General features: G+C 43.2%; 1 protein-coding gene across 2 annotated transcripts in view; it reads right to left on the bottom strand.

The window, feature by feature from the left end:
* The window catches only part of LOC124267568 (5-hydroxytryptamine receptor 4-like), a 140,899-nt gene that overhangs the window by 107,942 nt on the left and 10,783 nt on the right, over positions 1-22,174 (bottom strand). The window contains exons 1-2 of one of the 2 annotated variants that reach the window (XM_046702515.1): positions 17,835-17,964; positions 17,492-17,618 (exon numbers count right to left, since the gene is read on the bottom strand). The gene's annotated coding sequence lies outside the window, so the exon portion shown is untranslated. Of the gene's footprint in view, positions 1-17,491; positions 17,619-17,834; positions 17,965-22,174 lie in introns of those variants that run through there. The other variant, XM_046702516.1, reaches the window with a different exon arrangement.

A 22,174-nucleotide genomic window follows, 5' to 3' on the forward strand; every position in this document is an offset into this window, starting at 1 on the left:
ACTGTAGCTACATATCTTTATCAACCATTAACCTAGTATAGAAACTGTACACGGACGTAAGGCTGGCACACTGGCTATAGGGGAAGTAACTCGCCGAGCAGGACCACCTATATGACTCAGTGAGTGAGTGAGTGAGTGAGTGAGTGGGTGGGTGGGTGGGTGAGTGAGTGTGTGAGTGAGTGAGTGAGTGTTTTACGCCGCACTCCCAGCAATATCCCAACTACGTGGAGGCGATCTGCAAATATTCGAGTCAGGACCAGTGATCAACAACATGAGCATCGATCTACAAAATCGGGACACGATGACATGTGTCAACCAAGTCAGCGAGCTTGGCCACCCGAGTCGAGTGAGTGAGTGAGTGAGGTTTAACGCCGCTTTGATAGCAATGTATGTTCGTGTAAAGCCGTAAGTAATGAAGGTCACAGACGTTACCGGTCTAGTGAAGCCCACGAACAGGAGTAAGGTGCTGACAAACTTAAATTTGCGGCGTCTGAGTCGGGTAAGGCACTCCCGTCCCCGGTAAACAACCAGCAGCCTGAAGTTAGCAGCGGGTCCGTGTTTCGTTATTCGTCTTTCAAATAACGAATAACGTGCTAGCAGCGGGTTCGTTATTCGAACGCTCAACATGGAATAGCTATAGTAGTGCTGTCATATACAATGAAACTCATGTAATAAAAGATGGTGGGATCCATTCACAGTGTACCAAATGTGCATGAGGTGTTTACTTATTCAGCATATTCTGAATAACGACAAAGTAACCAGCACTTGGTTCGTTATTCCGTGTATGCCCCTCAATTCTATCACTGACTGACTGACTGAGTTTAGTTTTACGCCGCTTTTAGCAATATTCCAGCAATATCACGGCGGGGGACACCAGAAATGGGCTTAACACATTGTGCCCATGTGGGGAATCGAACCCGGGTCTTCGGCGTGACGAGCCAACGCTTTAACCACTAGGCTACCCCACCGCCCTCAATTCTATCAAGTAGCTATAGTAGTGCTGTCTTATATATACATTGACACTCATGTAATAAAAGATTGTGGGATCCATTCACATGTGTACAAATAAGCATGAGGTATTTACTTATTCAGCACATCTCTGAATAACGATAAACTAACCAGCACTGGTACATTATTCAATGTATGTTCGTCTACATGTAAGATAACAAATATATCTATTTCATTCGTTGTGTGTAAAGGGAGTATATCAAATCGACTAAGATTAACCGGCAGCTTCATCTTAAAGGTGTACCGTTGTCCCAAACCTGCGTAGTTATTCGGTTATTTTGAATTACGAAAACCTTACCCGCAATGGCTTCTTCATTTTGTTTATGTCTAACAATCTGACAAAGTGTAAGACCGTCTAAGATGTTTCCAAGCAGTTGTTGGTTACTTGGTGTTGTCCAGTAATTGACTCTCAACGTCATCGAGATTTACTATTTGGGCTGTTGTAGTATACGAATAACGAAACACGAACCCTCTGCAAATACAGTAGACTGTATTTGTCTTACATTTGATAGAATTGATGGGCATACATTGAATAATGAACCCAGTGCTGGTTAGTTTTTCGTTATTCAGAGGTTCTGTATAATTAAACATCAAACAACCTTGGTGAAACATGATTATATGACCAGGAAGACAGGCAGCTAGACTGTGATCTTGTCTACATGTGTTGTAGTGTAGACGGGTTGATCTTGACGCCGTTCCTGGTAGGTTAGACTATGTGTTCTTGTACACATGCGTTCTAGGGTAGACAGGTTGTCCTTGACGCCGTTCCTGGTAGGTTAGACTCTGTGCTCTTGTACACATGCGTTCTAGGGTAGACAGGTTGTCCTTGACGCCGTTCCTGGTAGGTTAGACTATGTGTTCTTGTATACATGCGTTCTAGGGTAGACGGGTTGTCCTTGACGCCGTTCCTGGTAGGTTAGACTCTGTGCTCTTGTACACATGCGTTCTAGGGTAGACAGGTTGTCCTTGACGCCGTTCCTGGTAGGTTAGACTATGTGTTCTTGTATACATGCGTTCTAGGGTAGACGGGTTGTCCTTGACGCCGTTCCTGGTAGGTTAGACTATGTGTTCTTGTATACATGCGTTCTAGGGTAGACGGGTTGTCCTTGACGCCGTTCCTGGTAGGTTAGACTATGTGTTCTTGTATACATGCGTTCTAGGGTAGACGGGTTGTCCTTGACGCCGTTCCTGGTAGGTTAGACTATGTGTTCTTGTATACATGCGTTCTAGGGTAGACGGGTTGTCCTTGACGCCGTTCCTGGTAGGTTAGACTATGTGTTCTTGTATACATGCGTTCTAGGGTAGACGGGTTGTCCTTGACGCCGTTCCTGGTAGGTTAGACTATGTGTTCTTGTATACATGCTTTCTAGGGTAGACGGGTTGTCCTTGACGCCGTTCCTGGTAGGTTAGACTATGTGTTCTTGTATACATGTGTTGTAGGGTAGACGGGTTATCCTTGACGCCGTCCCTGGTAGGTTAGACTATGTGTTCTTGTATACATGTGTTGTAGGGTAGACCGGTTGATCTTGACGCCGTTCCTGGTAGGTTAGACTCTGTGTTCTTGTACACATGTGTTATAGGGTAGACGGGTTATCCTTGACGACGTCCCTGATAGGTTAGACTATGTGTTCTTGTATACATGCGTTCTAGGGTAGACGGGTTGTCCTTGACGACGTTCCTGGTAGGTTAGACTATGTGTTCTTGTACACATGTGTTGTAGGGTAGACGGGTTGTCCTTGACGCCGTTCCTGGTAGGTTAGACTCTGTGTTCTTGTAGACTGTTTTCGGGGTGCGCTATGTTTGTGACTATGACTGATTGTTCTCAACACAGAATGTTCGTTTACCTGTGTGCTATACGAAAGAATGTGTCCTTGGAAGCGTGCATGTTACAATGTAGCAAGTTTGACAAAGTTATGAACGATGTTATTATTGAATGGACACAATTACCTCAGCACATCTGGGGAGTGAGTACACCAAATACCCCTGGCGATTCCCCAAGGACAGAACATGGGGGAATGCGCCATGAAGTAGGATGTTATGCAGGTTTAGCTGACTATGCAAATTCCTCTTGTGATGCTGCGAACAAAGACAAGCATAACTGCCACTAGACTCCCATCAAGTCCACCAAGGCGTTTCCCAGTACACCACACAGAATGTACAATCATACTGACATAGCTGGAGAGACTTCCAGTCTGAATTTAATTTCATCTTTCAGTTTCTTCAAGTTTTTTTTCACATTTCGAGTCCTGTCAGAAGGAACATTTTAAAGTAAGGTAAATGTAAATGTATATTTTACGTTGCTGAAAGGGAAGCGAGACCCTGGTATGTTCAACTGCCAAATGCTATCTATGAAAGGGTAATTAGATTGAATATTTCTTGGATTAAACTCAGCTGCAAAGCTCGCACACAGATGTTGCAGACATGGAAGGATGGGTATTTTGTTACTGTCTTATCATCGCCTGTATCTCCACTACACACATCAGCAACTCCCTGTCTCGAGGCGCTTTCATAACGCCGACAACAATAATCCTCCTCAACACCGACATCGTATACGTCGACATCTGTTTTTATGCCATGAGGTCCGTCCAGTCAAACACTGCTACTACGTGCTCTACCATTGATATTATAGCCTTACTTTATGAGTGAGTGATTTTAGTTTTACGCCATACTCAGCAGTATTCCAGCTCTATGGCGGCGGTCTGTAAATAATCGAGTCTGGACCAGATAATCCGGTGATCGACAGCATGAGCAACGATCTACGCAGTTGTGACACGATGACATGTGTCAACCAAGTCAGCAAGCCTGACCACACTACTGCTACTACTACTACTGCCACGACTACTGCTGCTGCTACTACTACTACTACTACTACTACTACTACTACTACTACTTGTACTGCATATACTGCTTCCACAGTTACGTCTATTGGTACTTTTATTACTACAACGAACACTACTGTTTTTTTCTACAACTACTGCAACTACTATTGCTGTTACTGATGCTATTGCTGTCACCATTGCTACATTGGAATGACGTGATGCTGCAGTGAGACGGTTGAAACGCATATTTCGATAGTAACAATGAATATTACTTCTCGCCAGGCCTGAACTTTACTCAAAGATGGGCGATGAGTGCCTTCGTGAGACTGAGAGTTAGTGAGTGCGGTTGAGGGTAGGATTTGCAAGAGTGACTTTATTAGTGTTTGACCAGCTTGAACCAACATTCCATTAACGTCATGTCTATGTGCCCTCATTTAATGTGGAGTCGAAGTGGGTGCACTTGGTACCAAGGATCCATGACTGACTGACTGAGTTTGGTTTTACGCCGCTTTTAGCAATATTCCAGCAACAGCACGCCGGGGGACACCAGAAATGGGCTTCACGCATTGTACCCATGTGGGGATTCGAACCCGGGTCTTCGGCGTGACGAGCCAACGCTTTAACCATTAGGCTACCCCACCGCCCCCAGGGATCCATGACAATCCATGACGATATACCTAGTGGTGAGATGGGAGTCATCGAGATAATACAGGATCTGAGGTGAGACGGGTACTGAGGTCAGGCAGATGGTTTCATGGTGAGATTGCATGCTAGTGATGTATCACTGAGGGGAGACGGGTACTGAGGTCAGGCAGATGGTTTCATGGTGAGATTGCATGCTAGTGATGGATCCATTGAGGTGAGACGGGTACTGAGGTCAGGCAGATGGTTTCATGGTGAGATTGCATGCTAGTGATGTATCACTGAGGGGAGACGGGTACTGAGGTCAGGCAGATGGTTTCATGGTGAGATTGCATGCTAGTGATGGATCCATTGAGGTGAGACGGGTACTGAGGTCAGGCAGATGGTTTCATGGTGAGATTGCATGCTTGTGATGGATCCATTGAGGGAGACAGATGGTTTCATGGTGAGGGTACTGAGGTCAGGCAGATGGTTTCATGGTGAGTGAGACGGGTACTGAGGTCAGGCAGATGCATGTACTGAGGTCAGGCAGATGGTTTCATGGTATCATGCTAGTGATGATCATTGAGGGGAGACGGGTACTGAGGTCAGGCAGATGGTTTCATGGTGAGATTGCATGCTAGTGATGGATCCATTGAGGTGAGACGGGTACTGAGGTCAGGCAGATGGTTTCATGGTGAGATTGCATGCTAGTGATGGATCCATTGAGGTGAGACGGGTACTGAGGTCAGGCAGATGGTTTCATGGTGAGATTGCATGCTAGTGATGGATCCATTGAGGTGAGACGGGTACTGAGGTCAGGCAGATGGTTTCATGGTGAGATTGCATGCTAGTGATGGATCCATTGAGGTGAGACGGGTACTGAGGTCAGGCAGATGGTTTCATGGTGAGATTGCATGCTAGTGATGGATCCATTGAGGGGAGACGGGTACTGAGGTCAGGCAGATGGTTTCATGGTGAGATTGCATGCTAGTGATGGATCCATTGAGGTGAGACGGGTACTGAGGTCAGGCAGATGGTTTCATGGTGAGATTGCATGCTAGTGATGGATCCATTGAGGGGAGACTATGGGTACCATAGCCTTCCATTGGTAATGAGGGATCAACGTGGCACCAGGAAGTGAGTACTGCGGAGCCATCAGACAAAAACTGGTACTTCAAATAAGAGATACAGATTTTTAACACTTTCAACACTGGATTCCCAAAGAAGATAGGGTACCAAACATATCACATCCTGCCATAGAAGCAAATATTCACCTACAATACAGTATTGGTATTCTCAACAACAGTGCAAGGGCAATCAATAACACTGACCGTATTAGCAACGGTCTATTCATATTCAATCAATCTGCCCTATTAATTATGCTCATTAGTAACCCGGGTGAAGACTTCGGTTCACGTACGCGGCAAGTACAGGTAGCAGTAGCATCCGGAGCGTCGAGTCACTGACACAGTTACAGCCAGTGGTGAAGATGCATTGACAGACCAGAAACAAAAGCCGTCCTGTGAATATAAGACTGGCACATGTTGAGGATGAAGACGATCCTATATGCCACGTGGCTGTAGTGAAGACAATATGACACTAGGTTGACATGGCAACGGATGACTGAACACAAGGAGCGCGGATCCAGTACATCTCGGGGATGCCAGTACATGCATAGAAACCATATGTTTTGAAACATAGGACAACATTGGCAACTATTGGTGTGGTACTCGACATCCGCTATAGTACAATCATTCAGATCTGTCTTCACGCTAAGTAATGAAGTACCTGTGTCACGGGTAAATGCAGCTTATACAATGCAACCAAGTCAATGGGTGCGCGACAAATGTTATCGATTAAACGAGTCTCATTTATGCCCTTCCGGTATGCTATTTACAACACGTGAGAAATAATTGATGACGTGGTGATATATCCTTTATCCAGGATTCAAAATTACCGATGTGGCAGTCCCTGAGAGTATATGCTTTGCATGAAAAAATAGAAACACCCGTTTGTTTTGTTTGTTAAGATGCATGTTGTGGTGTCCATGTTTACACGATATTTAATTTAGTGCGTAATGTAACTTTACAAACCATGCCCACAGAATCTCTTACATTATACATATACGTACATATGTAAGAAAATAGATTTCAGTGAGGATTCGTAATGTTTCTGTATTTCCATTCAATCTTCTTCTTTAAGTGGCGTTTAGAAGCTGGTATGACTGACTGACTGAGTTTGGTTTTACGCCGCTTTTAGCAATATTCCAGCAACATCACGGCGGGGAACACCAGAAATGGGCTTCATTCATTGTACCCATGTGGGGATTCGAACCCGGGTCTTCGGCGTGACGAGCCAACGCTTTAACCACTACGCTACCCGACCGCCCAGAAGCTGGTATGATGAAGAGGAACACCATTTTATGGATATACAACTTCTTCTTTGCAATAGATGCAATGTTTCTGTGTAGATCCTAACACCGTTATCAAGCAAATGATCTATTGAAATAAAGAAGTTGTCTATCCATAAAAAAACCTTTCCTCTTCCCTTCACTCACCGAGTTCATTAATGGAAGCCTTTGTACATCTATGGAAGCGGGCGATCTCACCTGTGATAACCAGTCTCCAGCGTGAATTGGCATGCTTTTAGATGACGTCAGATGTATAAAGCCTTATTTGGTGTTGTTTAATACCGCAGTCAGCATTTTCCTACTAGGTATTTATTTTATTTATAACCTATTTATTATATTTATAATTGTCCTAATCTGAAATTAAGGAAATATAAAAAATGTCCGTATGAGTATGTGAGCACGTGTGTGTGCGCGTATGCGTATGCATGTGTAAATATGTGCGTCTGTGTGTGCATATACACGTAGACATGCATTTGTAAATAAAGAAGACGAACATGTACAGTTGAAACAGCGTTCAAGATGAATCTAAAGCGCTTCGTCAACACATTTCCTTGGCTACCTGTTTGTGTTGCTGTACAACACAATATTTGCAATGATAACATGCACTGTCACAACGACAGTAGGACTGAAGCCACAGTAGGTGTGACAATGTCAACAACGACCACAGATACTATGTGTTTAGCCGGGCGGGATGGTTGACAGCCAGTTGCAGGAATACATATTGAATCGAATACAGGTCGCATACTCATTATCAATATGACAAGCACAGAGGCTTATTAGACAAGGCTGTCATTGCCAGCAATGTTGGCTGTTACTGCAATACGGTGATACAGGCCAGTCTCTACAGTGTGGTGTGTGGCCCAGGTGGTACCACAATGCTGGGAAATAGATAGTACCGTTACATGGTCGCGTTCGGTGAAACGGCCACTGTGAATTGAATATGTTGTCGGATTTATCTGTGTAGCATTTGTTTTTGTGGGTTCATGTGTAATATAATGATCGTGGATATGGATTATATTTTATCCATGTGTGTTGATTATATTGTTGCTGAGTGATGTTATGTTATGTAAATATGTGTTGAGTATATCATGTTTGTGGGTGTTGATTGCATTATGTTTGTGGGTGTTGACTGACTGACTGACTGAATTTGGTTTTACACCGCTTTTAGCAATATTCCAACAACATCACGGCGGGGACACCAGAAATGGGCTTCACACATTGTACCCATGTGGGGATTCGAACCCGGGTCTTCGGCGTGACGAGCCAACGCTTTAACCTTAGGCTACCCCACCGCCCCTTGTGGGTGTTGATTATATTATGATTGTGGGTGGTGATTATGTTATGTTAATATGTGTAGATTATATTATGTTTTTGAGTGGTAATTATATTTGTCCAAGGCCAACCAGTATTGAAGAAGGATGACAATCGTCAAGGAACGAGCCCCGCGATCCATTTGATCGGCACAGGTTGCTGGGGAGCAGTCATTAACCAGAATTCCCTCGGGTACCCTTCAACTAAACACCGTCAACCAGAACACCCTGATTACTCTGCACCAAAACAACACTCCGTCTTAGCTGACCTCGCTAATCCATGAACATGCAGCAATAGTACTCAAAAACACTCTGGCAAACATGACGCCTGGGATCAGAGAGGCTTCACTGCTCATCGCTATTGATTAAAAAAACATTTCCAAATATGAAACATGAGACGGCATTCACTGGAGCACTGGCAAACAATGTAAAAGAACGGTTAAACGACCATGTGAGCATACTAGGCTATTAAAACTACGCCATTCAAGTCAGCAGGAGGAGGATGCTTTGATTTGTCCTTTCCTGCATGGATGGTTCTTGTCTGAACAAATCATGTTACGTCCTCAGTTCTCTCCACGTGATGGTTTTTTAACAATCCTGAATGAGAGGCTTAACAAGCTTTTAGCCAAATTCCAGCACTGATACATCAAGGATTTGCAGAGTGAGTGAATATTGTTTTATGTCCGTCAGCAACATGCAACTTCACATCATGGCAACCTGTAAATATTAAATTCTGCGCAGGAAATCAAGTGGTTAACATCATGAGCAAATGTTATATCCTTCTAGATGATACACAGAAGAAAAGGTCACACAATGTGTTCACCCAATCCTCATTATTGGCTCTGACAAGCCCTGGGCCCCAATCCAAAAGCGTTCGTAACGTTACGACGTGTCGTAACTCTATAGCTTACCACAGACTTACGAATGTCTTAGCGCTAAGAACGGTTTGTGGATCGGGAACCTTGGGACTTATTCTGCCACAGAATCCCTATCGAGCTTTACAATGGATTCCATGAGATGTAAACGTTATACCCATGTAGGGAATGCAAACTGGCATGACAAGTGAACGATTAAGAGGGAATTTATACCAAATCCCGTCTGAGGCGGTAAGCCCTACCCAAGCGTAATACACGCAAGTCCTGCTGTATCGCCAGTGTTCAGTCGAGGTACAATATTAACCCCTTCAATACTATCCAAATAAATTGCAATTCTTGCACACCAGGTGTGTATATATGTAGGCAGGCTAACATCAGAGTTAATGGCACCTCTAAATGGTAATGTCCGAGTTGTGTCCCTTTGCCAGATATCTATGCCGGTGGGTTCGAATACCGCCACGACCCAAACATGATTCCAGGTTTGTCTGCTCCATGCTACTGATCAAGGGTTTCTCCATAGTGGTATAGGGGCGGTGGGTTAGCCCAGTGGTTAAAGCGTTCGCTCGTCACGCCGAAGACACTGGTTCGATTCCCCACATGGGTACAATGTGTGTCTCCCGTCGTGATATTGCTGGAATATTGCTAAAAGCGGCGTAAAACCAAACTCACTCACTCCATGGTGGTAACCGTTTGATACCTGTCTCAGTTCGGGACACACCCATTTGGGTGACACGTCGTAATATACCAGGAATAATGCGGTGTCAAAACGAACACCATCGCCCACTTACTCGCTCACTTACTATAACACACAGCCTACTACTACTGATATAAAGTGAGTGATTTTAATTTTACGCCGCCTTTAGCAATATTCCAGCAATATCACGACGGGGACACAAATATTCTTCACACATTGTGCCCATTTGGGGAATCGAACCCGAGTTTTCGGCGTGACAAAAGAACGGGGACACCACAAATATGCTTCACACATTGTACCCATTTGGGGAATCGAACCCGAGTTTTCGGCGTGACAAGCGAACGCTTTAACCACTAGCTATCCCACCGCCCCACTGATAAAAAGAAAAAGAGCTTGGAAACTAATTATCAAAGATATACAATGCACAATTGCTGTACTGTACTGATATTTTTAGATTTGAGTAACTAAAGTTATTTTAAAACTAAAATACTCGTACATTCTTTTCAACATAAAAATGTGTGTGGCATATATTAGTAATTTATTATTAACGGCAGCTTGAAGCCTGCAAATATGTTTTATCTATCATTAATCCATAATTACCCAATTCGAGCGGTGTTGCAGTTCGCTCACGTATTGCACGTGCAACATTGAGTACAGTTAGAGCAAGGTGAGCGCACCAGAACGAGGCTCCTTGGTCTGCTTTTCATTACAAGGCCGGGTTTGTGTTCAGAGTGCTCCAGAGCGTATATCTATAAACTGTACCGTACCTCATGTTTCATGTGGTTAGCTGTGCTTCCCTTTCGTCTATACTCAATATCAATCTAGATCGGAGTAACATATGGTTTTACTGAAAAAATCGTTTTAACTGAATTGATGAATAGCTCCAGAGATACAGGTATATATCAGACAGTTCAAGTGTTACCAGAGATTGTTTTGTGTACACGTGGTTGGGAAGCGGAAGAACCGATACAGTACACCCAGTACAGAGACCGTTTACAAGAAATATACACATTAAGGGGGATACCAGGACAGGAATCAGGGCAATCTAGATCCCCTATATATTGAGAGAGAAGTTCGGGCTGTTTGAAGCATAGATACATTGCCCCTGCCAAATCTGATGAGGAAGTTGTAGAGGCCGACTGTTTTTATTTGCTTTCTGCAAATTTGCTTCGCTATTTTAGATCGCATAAGACACCTCTCTTGTCCTCATTGACGACCTACACTAAAATGTTCCAACACTGGAGTGCTTTATATTTAATGGTGTACTAAAACAGGTTCTGGGTTAGGTTTAGGGTTGAATTCATTTGCACTTTGTGATAGAAATCACGAAAGAATACGGGGTTTAGTAGCAAAGAGCTCGGGGAGGGTCGGACCTAGTTCTGTGTTTGCTTAACGTGGTACTCAGTGATATTCCAGCTGTATGTGTAAATAATATGGTCTGGACCAGACAATCCAGTGATCAAGAGCACAAGCATGGGTCTACACAACACGATGACATGTCAGCGAGCAATCATGGGTTGCTAAAGATCTGGATGGGTCAGTTAAGTAAGAGTGAAGTGCATGTGGTTAAAACAAACCGCTGTTCACCAGCAGTGAATGGGTACCCGTTAGGTTTTGACTACTAACCTAGCGGCCCACACAAATGGCAGCTTGTGACGTGTACTCGTCAAGGAGCTGAGAATGTAAACCCGGTTTCATGCTGATCCATTTCTAATTTGACGCATCGTGAGACAAAAGGATATCAGATGAAATACCCATCTTGTACCATACGACCTCGAGTTGATATTTTCAGGCGAACAATTGAATTGTTTTTGCATGTTTTTGTCGGCCGACAGAGTCGGGCAGAATACGCTCACCTTTTCGCGAACACCAGGCTTTATCACTGTGTGATAACGATTCATTAAAATGCTTATAAGTCGGAATCATACAATGGCCCCATCTTGAGGAGAGATTTCTTATGATAAGAGAAATGTTTTTTGTTGATTATAGTCTCAAGATGCCCAAACCGACCTTAAACAGTTTATTGTTGAAAACAAGGGATGGCACATGTGTTTTTGAGCTCGGTAATAGGGCGTTCTTTATAAATCGATAGACTGAACCTCAACGAACCATTGAAAACACAGAAATGTGATTTCCTGAAAAGGGAACTATGGCCAATTGCCGAGAAGCGAGAAAGACAGGCACATCCGTATGAAGAGTTGAACGTCCTCGTAATAGTGTTTCTCAAGTGCGCAGCCGAGTTTTTAAATCTGTAAAACACAACTTGTGTATAATGCATTTACTTTACTGATACACCACTCTAGTTGATACAAAATATTACACTGACGACTACAAACTTTAATCTCAAAAGTGCAACACTCCGTAAGTTAGAACATGCAAATCCAATACTTTAACAAAACGCGCAGTAATGACCCGTCTCAGAATTGGACTAAAAGTGTCAATGCTTGACGTAAGAGGCAACTAAAGGGAGTGGATGGTCAGACTTACTGACTTGGTTGGTTGGCCATCATCTCCTTCTTGGGTATATGGATGTTCCTGATGGCAATCACTGGACTGTATGGTCCAGAATCGATTGGTTACAGACTGCCGTCATATCGCTGGGATATTGCACGTTAAAGAGTGCGCCGTAAGACAAAGAGCTACTCTCCCCCCCCCCACACACACACAAAACAACAACAAACAAACAAACAAACACAAAATAAACCCCCAAAAACAAATCCTACCCAATAAATAAATAACAACAAAACAAAAACAACCCACAATAATCTCGCATGTACTAACCCGACACTACACAAACAAATTCAACACTATATTCCCACTAACCCGCCTACAACATCCAATACGCAGTACAATGACGTCATTAATTTAATTTAGACTCCTGACGAACAAACCACCGTATTTGTAATCTACCAAGCAAATCCAACCAATCAATTAAATCCCCTAATTCAAGTTGCTGGAGATTGACTCCAACAAGATACCGTCAGACGGACACCTATAGTGTTACGACTACAGCAACACCTATACCATATAACAAAACCACGTGTACGAGGTCAGCTCTGTGTTCCGGGGGAGGCGCAGCTCGACAGAAGACGGCGAGATTGACCATTGTGACGATGTAACTGGACACTGCTGCAAGTGACCACAATGGGCATATCAGTCCGACGTCTTCATTGTGAAGCTAACCCCGAGTCGCCAACTCCTCATATGTCTCTGGCGCCAGGTTATCCGGAGAAGATACAGTTACAGCTCGCCGATATCTTCTCCCCACTCTACGGACGCTCGATCGCCACGTATTTACCGCAGTAGGAATGTTTCCCTGTCGGGAAGCTGTCTTGTCAGCTGAGAATTGTCCATCAGGCTTATGAGCATTGTCCATCAGGCAACCACTAGACTTGCACAAGTTGCTCATGTAATAAAACATAATGAGTGAGTGAGTTTAGTTTTGCTCTAAGCAATATTCCAGCAATATCACGGCGGGGGGACAGCAGAAATGGGCTTCACACATTGTATACATGTGTGGAATCGAACCCGGGTCTTCGGTGTGACGAGCAAACGCTTTAACCACTAGGCTACCCCACCGCCCCTCGTGAATTCGAAGTTGCCCCGTGCATAATGGTTGGTCTGGCAGCGCCATACCCATGTACACGGTTTTCATCAGTGTGTGAGAGTGTACCATCATGTCTTTCTCTCTGAAATTGACATCATGATAAGCGGCCATCATACGGCACACCACACAGCAGCTGAGCATCTTGACCTCATTGTAGCCACAGTGGGCGAGGCTATAACCACTGGTCTACCCCGCCGCTCTTCAATAAATTGAACTAATAAGGTCATGAAGCTTCACTTAGACGCTAACCCACTGGCCCACTCACTTGACCAGTAATTCGGGAATTTCATTCCAACGGGTTTACTCCAAAGATCTAAAGAAGAATTCCCATCGGGACCCAAGCACTTCAGAGCGACGAATCAGTTGAGTACACACACCCCCAGATACTTCAAGACAGGTGTGACGGAGGATTTGTCCGATGGGGAACAATCAGGAGGGAACAAATGTACTGACCACAGTCAGTAGATGGCAGTCGGTGCTAAATGAAGTTGACCAAAGTAAGCCAAATACAATGCATTGGGCAATTACCCGACAATGCTGGACAGGATCCAGATATGATAGAAGGGATTTAATTTAGATTTTGACTGGGTACGTGATTTACCACTTAGTGATCTTCCTATGGCTAATTCACGTCGGCCCGTGGCTGAAGTCGCCCATTGAGGGGTCAGCTTATTCTGTCTCACGGTCCTTGAACCGCAATATTTTCCCTTCGACCCAACCCTATCGCAGTGCCAAAATTCTAAATGAAACAAGTCTAGATTTCCTCAGGTTCAGGAATCGGAATTATCCTTCTCACTGGGGCTCCTTTTCGATTTAAAAGGGATCGTTTGTTTCGGTCAAAATCATAAATATATTCAGAACCTAAGCAGAGGAATGTCATTCATAAAACACGGATATTACGTATTCCAGGGAACCATTGATATTATATTTATGTATCCCAGGTTCAAATTCGCATGAACATCGCATGCATTACCACTGTAAGGTGTTACGAATGGGTGAGTGAGTGAGTATGGTTTACACCGCTTTTAGCAATACTCAAGCAATATCACAGAGAGGAACACCAGAAATGGGCTTCACACATTGTACCCATGTCGGGAATCGAACCCGGGAATTCGGCGTGACGAGCGAACATTTTAACCTTTAGGCTACCCCACCACCCCCAGTCCATATGGTGGCCTCTTGTTACCAACATAGTTTCCGGGGATCTATTCGAACCTTAAGTTCCTTCGGGTCATTGCGATATAACTCGACCGAACATTAAACACGTATCATGTGGTTTAGACACAATATTAATTAACAGTCGTGTTGTTTAGCAACGAATACGCTTAAATACAAGTATTCACAAGTACACACTCATAAATTACCGACTTTGATTGCATCTGTGCATGATACAACTTCTTACACAAAGACAAGACGTTTACAAGACGTGTAGGTTCTAAACACGGACAGTACGGCTCCTCCACTCCAAAATAACACTGACAAAGGTCAGCGATGAATTATTGAATGACAACAATACAACATATCAGCTACAACATGTTTGACTGCCGTCAATTATTGACGATGCCAATGCATATCACCAAGCGGCCACACCGACCAGGGAAACAAAGGTCGGTGCTGCATGCTCGGATTGTTCATGTCGTGGCTGACGAGACTTTCTCACGAGATTTCAGCACCTTCTTCGTCCTCCGGCCAGTATGGCCGGGCTTCTGCATTTATTAGGTGATTCGGAATGGCTAAGATGCATTGCAATCACATTGATTTCCACGATGACAGGTGATTTCATCTGCCATTATTGTTGGTTTGTTAAATGTACAGAATTTAGGAGCATCCTGTTTATATGCATTCCAATGGGGAGATTATGGAATATTAGTCTGGCGATGGGTTAATGTCCCGGTAGCGTGATAGTAAAGACCTATCTCGTTACTGCCAGCATACAACGGATTTGTTAATTCTGACAATTCAGCTTTTTTGGTACATGTGGCTACACAGCTAATCAATAACCCATTCAAAACTTGCTGAATATCCAACAGCTCCGTTCTATAGTACATTAATCTATTTACTTTGTATCAATTCCAAAGTCCATATTGTAGAACAGTCTTGTTTCTTGAGGCTGTTCGTCCGAGTTTATAAACTTTATTTAACTATCACGTGACCACAGTTCACCCCCAACCCCACTCTCACACCCTGTTGCTCTTGGTGCAAAAACACGGAATCCGTTGCAAAACACGAACAATGAGCTGTTTCCCAGTGCATAATATATGGACATATTTGTTGACGTCAGCAAGTTAGGATCGGTCGAGTCAAGAAACAAGAAATATATTTGATAGAGCCTTGTTATGTAAGGAAATTAATTTATGTATATGATACACAAATTTAGACCGAAACTGAGAGCGAACCAGTCAGAGTGGCTAAGTGAGTGTACTTTTATGACATATTCCGAATGTATCAGCTCTGGACGGTGGGGTAGCCCAATGGTTAAAGTGTTCGTTCGTCACGCCGAAGACACGGTTTCAATTCCTCACACGTGTGTAATGTGTGAAGCCCATGTCTGGTGTCCCCATCGTGATATTGCTGGAATATTGCTAAAACCGGCGTAAAACCATACTCACTCACTGTATCAGCTTGGTTTGAAAATATTCGGGTTGAACAAACACGTGGCTGAAAGCATGAGCACCGATTAAGGTAATCAGATGCCAGACCACCCAATCCCCATTCGACTCGTATAGCTCCCACGGGTTTCCGACGATTGGCAAGGATTCACTCTCCTGCACAATACGCCGACAGATGGTATGTCATCATCTATCAGTGTTGTTACTGAGGGGACGCGCAGATAATACGAGATAAAGGTATTAAAAAACTTATTCTGAGTTTCCAAGATTGCAGTTCTTTACATCTGAAATGAACCAATTTATGCCCACGTTGACAATAACCTGTAATGAAACTTGTAATGTATAGTACGTCAATATGCTTAACCGCTTGTTGTGTTCAGGACTGTGGCCTTGGTACCTTATTCCTTTGATCTTGAAGCTTTATCAGTCGTTGGCCATTTGTACAATTTCATAAAGTGTTCATTCTGTGACACAGGCATGAACAAAAGGATCTACTATAGACAGTGTCAAAACTCGCTATCTAAGTACTCCTATCACTTGAGCTTGTTGGAATATGTTCATTCTGGACATCCTTTATACCTGAGCTGCCCCTCTGCAAGTATATATTGGTGCAACCTGCGTCACAGTTCGTACATACAAATGTAAGCTCTCATTGCGTACAATTGAACCTGAATTATAACATGTTTTGTGTATGACGTGATAGGAGACCGGTTTGTCAAAGTTGGTGCCTTCATAGAAACGCAACTGCTACGGATTGTGCTCACAATATCACCCACTGGTTTATCTGACCAGTGATAATTCAAAGCCCATTGTCAAACGTCAGGAATATTTCAGACTGGGGCGTAAAATAAAATGAAAACAAATATACAGAAAGATGTATGAACATGGATAGAAATTCGAATTTTGTGAAGAAAAATAGCAACACATCCAATATATGAAATATGTCTTAACAAACCATATTTTAAAACAATTGTACCACTTCAAAGCGCATCCGTTTTCATATCGTGTATTTGTACACAAAATGGAACTCTTAAGCCAGTTTAGAAGATAAAAATGTTCGTGCGGGCACCTGAAAATATCTTCTTCCCTAATTGCGTAGCCAAACAACTGTTTAGTTGTATTACTGTATCCCTTCACGTTAGATTAGTTGACCTGTACATGGTTGACTGTATGGAACTTTCTTCGAACAAGTAAGAAATCCTTGTTCATTCATTATGCAGTCATACATACCCCAAATATTGGCAAATGTGGGTTATTTTTCATGGATAAGGAAAAAACACATAAAAAATGTGTGCTAATGAGCAAATTGATACCCTTACAAGGAGGGCTTGTTACCTTTGGAAGTGTTCCTATGAAGGAAGGGTGCAAACAGATATCGATACGCCATGTGAAGACAAACATCATTAGTCTAATTACCGAGACGGGCTTCGAGGCAAGTGATAGGATATGACGCCGACCGATACGCCAGTTCAAAATCTACACTTGTTATACATTATACAATACAAACACAGCGTGAAAATACCGTATTTTCCTACCTGCTATAGTAACAGGTACTCCACTGAATTCTCCTGGTTCTCTGTCCAGAGCCGGATATCGTCTGCTCCTAAAGTTGGCGCGAGCTGACACCGCGCATGTCACGCATGATCTGACAACCAGCAGTTTCTGAAAAGAAGAAATCGACACAAATGCCAGAAAGTTGCAAGTTCTCTTTGAGCATGCGAGACGGGCGAGGAGACTGAGTGAAAGAGATGGCTCAGAAGTTGAGGAATGAGCGGAGCAGATTACTGATCACAAGCTTCGCCTCCCTCTCCTCATATCACACATGTAGAAAGCATCAAACTAGACCTTGGTGCTAAACTTGGAAATAATGTCTTTTACCTCTGCAGAGATGAGATCTAGTATGCATGGGATGCTGCAATGCCGCCAAACCAAACGTTAGTTATCCTTTTGAAAACACAGCAGACGACAGTTAGAGTACTTGACTTGAAGGCGGGAGAGAGCGCGTGTCACGTGCTCCCACTTCACTATCTTCCTGTACAGAGCAGGACACTCATGCGGCTCTCAGACAGATCATATTTTCATTCCTGATTGTATTACAGAATGACATGTTCCAAATTATTCGCTTCAACACTTTGTTGAAATCGGCTACAATCTTTGTTGGGAGATATTACTGTTGTAATATTAATCATATCGATTTGAGCGAATGTAGAAAGAAACTCACAGTGAGCCCTGTTAGTCTGTGCATTCGCTCGGAAAGCCGATAATATTATTCGGTGGTCCTTGGAAGTCATCTTTATGTACCGTGCTTTTTCTCCTTTGATACTTTTTATCAAAACTCATGTCATTCATCTTGTGGTCGGTAAACATCCAAGGCCGTGCTGAGTTACTGGGTCGGTTCAAAACAACAGCCGTGAGGACTTGGTTGGTCGATCAACACAATGACCGGATTAGGTTGATGGCAAGGACAGTGATGGGGCAGTGGGTCGGTTGACAACAATGTCGTTGCTGATTTGTCGGCACTCACCTATTAGGTCAGACTGATGAGTCAGTCGGTCAGTTTACAACGACAACAGATGTGATCGGTCAGTAGATTGGTTAACAACAACAACAACAGCAGCAGCGGCAGCAGTGATGGTCAGATCACAACAACAGCTGTTATGAGTCAGTGGGTCCATTTACAACAGACGTTATCGGCCAGTAGGTTGTTAACACCAACAGCAGCAATATGTTAGTTCACAACGACAACAGCAGTGATGTCTCAGTCGGTCCGTTTACAACGACAACAGACGTTATCGGCCATTATGCTGGTTGATAACAGCAACAACAACAGCATCAGTGATATGTCAGTGAGTCGATTCACAACAGCAGTGTTAGGTCAGTTGATCGGTTCATAATGACAACAGCAGAGTTGGGTCAGTTGATCGGTTCATAATGACAACAGCAGTGTTAGGTCAGTTGATCAGTTCATAATGACAACAGCAGTGTTCAGTCAGTTGATCAGTTCATAATGACAACAGCAGTGTTCAGTCAGTTGATCAGTTCATAATGACATCAGCAGTGTTAGGTCAGTTGATCAGTTCATAATGACAACAGCAGTGTTCAGTCAGTTGATCAGTTCATAATGACAACAGCAGTGTCCAGTCAGTTGATCAGTTCATAATGACATCAGCAGTGTTCAGTCAGTTGATCAGTTCATAATGACAACAGCAGTGTTCAGTCAGTTGATCAGTTCATAATGAAAACAGCAGTGTTCAATCAGTTGATCAGTTCATAATGACAACAGCAGTGTTAGGTCAGTTGATCAGTTCATAATGACAACCGCAGTGTTCGGTCAGTTGATCAGTTCATAATGACAACAGCAGTGTTAGGTCAGTTGATCAGTTCATAATGACAACAGCAGTGTTCAGTCAGTTGATCGGTTCATAATGACAACAGCAGTGTTAGGTCAGTTGATCAGTTCATAATGACAACAGCAGTGTTAGGTCAGTTGATCAGTTCATAATGACAACAGCAGTGTTAGGTCAGTTGATCAGTTCATAATGACAACAGCAGTGTTCAGTCAGTTGATCAGTTCATAATGACAACAGCAGTGTTCAGTCAGTTGATCAGTTCATAATGACAACAGCAGTGTTAGGTCAGTTGATCAGTTCATAATGACAACAGCAGTGTTAGGTCAGTTGATCAGTTCATAATGACAACAGCAGTGTTCAGTCAGTTGATCAGTTCATAATGACAACAGCAGTGTTCAGTCAGTTGATCAGTTCATAATGACAACAGCAGTGTTAGGTCAGTTGATCAGTTCATAATGACAACAGCAGTGTTCAGTCAGTTGATCAGTTCATAATGACAACAGCAGTGTTCAGTCAGTTGATCAGTTCATAATGACAACAGCAGTGTTAGGTCAGTTGATCAGTTCATAATGACAACAGCAGTGTTAGGTCAGTTGATCAGTTCATAATGACAACAGCAGTGTTAGGTCAGTTGATCAGTTCATAATGACAACAGCAGTGTTCAGTCAGTTGATCAGTTCATAATGACAACCGCAGTGTCCAGTCAGTTGATCAGTTCATAATGACAACAGCAGTGTTCGGTCAGTTGATCAGTTCATAATGACAACAGCAGTGGGGAAGCCATAGCAGCAACAACAACAACGACAACAACAACAACGATGATTGGTCAATACTAACGTACTCAACAATAGCAGAAGTTAGCAGAAAATACCTGACTCGACAAAATACAATTTAAATTATGGAAACTTAGGAAGTCAAATACGGCCCATGTAGATCAAAACGATCCCACATCGTTGTGAGATGTTGATGTTCGGAAATGCATTGCGTTATTGCAACTGAGCCCGTCGACTGAGGAAGCTACAAAGATGATGAAAAACAGATTTCACATGTTCATTTTCAACGTCCTACCAGATCACGAACAGGCTAAAATCTAAAGTCCAGGCCATATATTATTTATTTCCCACCTTTTGGGTTCCGTTTCAACACACTTTGAATAGTTAATACAACTGTCTGCATAGGTGTCTAGACCAGCCGATGAACCACTGCGGACAGACGGGAAGCCGACACTCGATCGATTGAAGAAGATGCATTACATACACTGTGATTAAAGTTGAGTATTTTTACGGTCTACAGACTGTACTCATTAATACAGAACCATCGGGGATTATCAAGAGTAAGGTTAGTCATTTTCCAGTTGTTTATTTGCCCGGCCGTATCTGGGGTTCACGCGATGGTGACGCCTTGAATTGAACTGGGAAGGTTCGGTCGATCGCGGCAGACATGTCTATTCACGTACAGTTTAATACAGATCCTAGATTAATTCACCCTGATTATCGTTCGTGGTTTGTCTACATCATATCTGTGCGTGTGGATTTCACCAAAGTGGTTAGCATCTAAATGAAAACGCCCAAACCGTCTTCATTGTCATATTTCTATTTTACGATTCCGACTATATCATAGTCTTGATTTAATCAATCACTATCAAATAGGGACGATACTAGACATTCTGGCCCACTGGTGAACCCGGTCACTAACACATGCAAAGGGAAGTCAATTATTCAACTAAACACACGAAAACACAATGTTAAATAAATAACTGAATGTATTGATAGACATCATTTATGTAACTGGGGAGTCAGAAACTGACGACCCGTGAAGATCGGGGTTATAATTGGTCTTCAGTAACCCATGCTTGTCGTAAGAGGCGACTAACGGGATCGGGTGGTCAGGCTCGCTGTCTTGGTTTGTCACATGTCATCGTATCCCATTTGCGTAGATTGATGCTCATGCTGTTGATCACTGGATTGTCTTGTCCAGACTCGATAATTTACAATTCGCCGGTATGACTGGAATATTGCTGAGTGCGGGGTTAAACAGCCAACCAGCCAAGCCCAGCCAACCAACCAACCAACCAGCATCAGCCAGCCGACAAGAACTGATCCTGGCATCCAAGATGAACGGCGACGTATCCCACATGACTCCATCAGATGACTGACCTTGTCTTCTTGCTGCTATCTCATCTCATTTCGGGCACCTGTCACGCCGATATGAATTGTTGTATGACTGTCATCTTAAAGTTGATATTTTTATGGTTGCAATAACTTTACTTCATGCATCTGTCTTTCGCGGTTTTTAAATTAAATTGATGCCAAATTGTGGTAAAGTTTCTTTTGGCCGTCAATTTATTTGGAAATAAATGTCCTTCATATGTCTACTATACACATTTGACACCTTTACTGAAGCTGTAAGTGATGCTTAGCCTTGCTTAAAAAGCTTCATAGCAAGAGTGTTTTTATCCTCCTTGACATGGTCGTAGAAAGAGCATTCTCGATTGTACTTTAAACGGTGTGAATTGTCTATTATAAAGGCGGTGCCTGTTTATGTAACAATTGACGTACAGTTGACTTCTGGAAAGGTGAAGCCATCACTCTCGTCACAAGTCTTTTGACCGACATGGCTTCTGGCATTCCTCCAAAAATCAAGCTGACACAGCGTGGTATAGACTAACGCTTAGGCTCTGAATATATATTTTTTTGATAGTAACAAATAAACTCATTTAAATTGAAAATGAGCCCCTGGGAGACCAGAGATATTGAACACGATGAAATCTAGGCTTCATTTAGGGCTTTAGCATTGCAGGGAGGGCTGGGCAGTAGGGAAAATAATATATTTCAGGGACTGTGAGACTGACTAGCCGTGATATCACTA

This window comes from Haliotis rubra, unplaced genomic scaffold, assembly GCF_003918875.1.
Source record: "Haliotis rubra isolate DU_JTF1 unplaced genomic scaffold, ASM391887v1 Scf132, whole genome shotgun sequence".
Lineage (NCBI taxonomy): Eukaryota > Metazoa > Mollusca > Gastropoda > Lepetellida > Haliotidae > Haliotis > Haliotis rubra.